This window comes from Temnothorax americanus, unplaced genomic scaffold (assembly GCF_048541705.1).
Source record: "Temnothorax americanus isolate GAGA-0224 unplaced genomic scaffold, ASM4854170v1 Scaffold217, whole genome shotgun sequence".
NCBI lineage: Eukaryota > Metazoa > Arthropoda > Insecta > Hymenoptera > Formicidae > Temnothorax > Temnothorax americanus.
The window spans coordinates 82,501-85,325 of NW_027509357.1; the positions used below are offsets into that span (position 1 = coordinate 82,501).

At 33.0% G+C, this 2,825-nt stretch overlaps 1 long non-coding RNA gene across 1 annotated transcript in view; it reads right to left on the reverse strand.

Moving 5' to 3' along the window:
• LOC143897996 (uncharacterized) overlaps positions 1–2,515 on the reverse strand; it is a 26,718-nt gene extending 24,203 nt beyond the window's left edge. The window contains exon 1 of the long non-coding RNA XR_013257071.1: positions 2,306–2,515. This is a non-coding gene — a long non-coding RNA (uncharacterized LOC143897996). The remainder of the gene's footprint in view (positions 1–2,305) is intronic.
• Positions 2,516–2,825: the final 310 nt, after the last annotated feature.

Genomic DNA, 2,825 nt, shown 5'->3' on the forward strand with positions numbered 1-2,825 from the left:
GCTTCCGGTATTGTTAAATTCATCCATAACATTATATATATGTGCTTTTTTATTTTTGTACAGTAAATTTACAGTCTGGCATAGAATTTTATTCTCAGTAGCGTGGTATTACGGTATACCGTAATATATGCGCATGTATGCGAAATCATTACAGTAATAGAAGGTTAAGTAGCCAAATATCTTTCTGACATATCTGCAATATCAGTGAGATGTGATTTTTTACTTTACTCATAAAAACACAAAATCTATAATTATATACTATTATAATCATGATTTTTCGAATAGCGATTATATCAAAAATTGTTATTTTATAATATATTAGAAATAAATTTACCGTGCTAAAGTAAATATTAAAATAAATCAAGTACTTTTACCACCAAGCAGTAAACTGAAAAAATATTTGACCAAAATTTAATTTTATTTGAAATAAGTTTAACGTTTTGAGGTAAAATTACAAAATATACTCTGTGTTTTTAAATGTGTAAATCGAAAGTTAAAAATGACCACCAATTTTCACAGTAAAATGATAACATATTTTTATCAGTGTAGCGTCCGCGAGAAGCACCGCAAGAAAACAAACAACTTTTAAATAATAAATAAAGTCATAAAGGCAAATGAGAGCCGTTTCGCTCGATGGACGGGCGACAATAACAACAAAATTATAAAATTATTATATATAATATAAAGCAAACGTTTCGGTCTTTGGTTTGGACCCTCCTCAGTACATACAGATGGTCATCAGGGTGAATGCAGTGGTCAAAAGGTATAAAGCAGTGGTCACAATAATATAATGTAGTCAGCTTCCGCTGTCCGAGATTTTTTGAGAATATGCATCTCAAATCCTCAATCCGACTGTTACCTTAATTTCGTCAGAAGAAAATTAAATAAATATAAAAGGTCAAACGTTAAAAATTAAATCGTAAAAGTTACCTGACAGTCGAATTGATCAGAGTTAAGATATCATCTCAACGCGCATTATTACAACGAAAACGTCCTTCTTTAAACGAGCGCAAGAGTTACATTGACGAAATATTATGAGGCATCGGCATAACATTAAATAGAACTATTGTGAGAAAAGAAATCAACAGTGTGGAAGTTTCTCGATAAATGGTTGGCTTGAACAAATTGAGCTGGATTATCAAACCTTTGAAAGACAAGCTACATAATAACTTCTTGAGCGGAGTTGTTTATAAAATTTGCTGTCAGGATTGTGACGCTTCGTACGTCGGCCAGACTAAGAGACAATTAGGAACCCGTATTAAAGAGCATCGTAATCAGCTTAGCAGAAATCTGAGGGATCTATCAGTTGTGTCACAACACTGTTTGGAGGGGCATGAGTTTGATTGGGACAATGTCTTAATTATGGATCGTGAGAGATCTTACTTAAGGAGAAGCATTTCGGAGATGTTTTATATTAAGCGCCAAAACAACGGCATTAAATTACAGGAGGACACGGCGGGACTTAGTAATATTTATATGCCGGTTATCGAGGGACTTCCACACTGTTGATTTCTTTTCTCACAATAGTTCTATTTAATGTTATGCCGATGCCTCATAATATTTCGTCAATGTAACTCTTGCGCTCGTCTAAAGAAGGACGTTTTCGTTGTAATAATGCGCGTTGAGATGATATCTTAACTCTGATCAATTCGACTGTCAGGTAACTTTTACGATTTAATTTTTAACGTTTGACCTTTTATATTTATTTAATTTTCTTCTGACGAAATTAAGGTAACAGTCGGATTGAGGATTTGAGATGCATATTCTCAAAAAATCTCGGAGAGCGGAAGCTGACTACATTATATTATTGTGACCACTGCTTTATACCTTTTGACCACTGCATTCACCCTGATGACCATCTGTATGTACTGAGGAGGGTCCAAACCAAGGACCGAAACGTTTGCTTTATATTATATATAATAATTCTATAATTTTGTTGTTATTGTCGCCCGTCCATCGAGCGAAACGGCTCTCATTTGCCTTTATGACTTTATTTATTATTGTTTTCGAGAGCTTTATTCTTGATACAACTTTTAAATCTCTTACGTAAAACATTTTTCAACTATTTGTTATAATGGTAGAGACGTCTGTCTCTTAAAACCTTAGATTGCAGTACTGTGTACTGTAGACACATAGCCCCCGTAGACAAATAGCCCCGGTTTTCCTTGGGGCAAAAATCAACAGAATTTTTTAAATTATAATTAATTTAAAATAAAAACTTTTTACTTTTGTTATAAAATGTATAAAATACAAATTATGTGTAAAAAATGTGCTGTATTTATGTTTTTTAGAATGCCATACATACTTTTATCATAGATTAATACATCCACGAGTGCTCCAAGTGAAATATGATAAACATGAGTACATGTGCATGGCTTTGTGCATGTAGATGGCGTATAACGGTCTCCACACATAAATTCATATCCATCATATTGCGAAATAAGAGGTCCTGGTGGATTTTGATATGAAATGTTGGCAACCAAGCTATCTAAGTAAGATCCGGTTGGAGAAACTAGAAATCAAGAAATTTCCATTAGAATATAGAATAAAAATAAATTTAAATATTATTTACGTTACTTAAGTTCGGCAATCTTATTCTACGTTTTGATAAAATATTTAGTAATTATACATTTTAGGGGAAACACTATGAAGTTAAAGTCAGTTAAAACTGGATGTTTTTAAAGACGTTTTAAAGATTCAAAAGATGATTCAAGATGTAATTGCGAATCATCGCGAATAGATAAGAACGTACATCTGATCTCTGCGTCAGTTGCGCGTCATTGTCATGGCTAGTAAGAAGCAATCAACTGAGAAACAGAGACTGG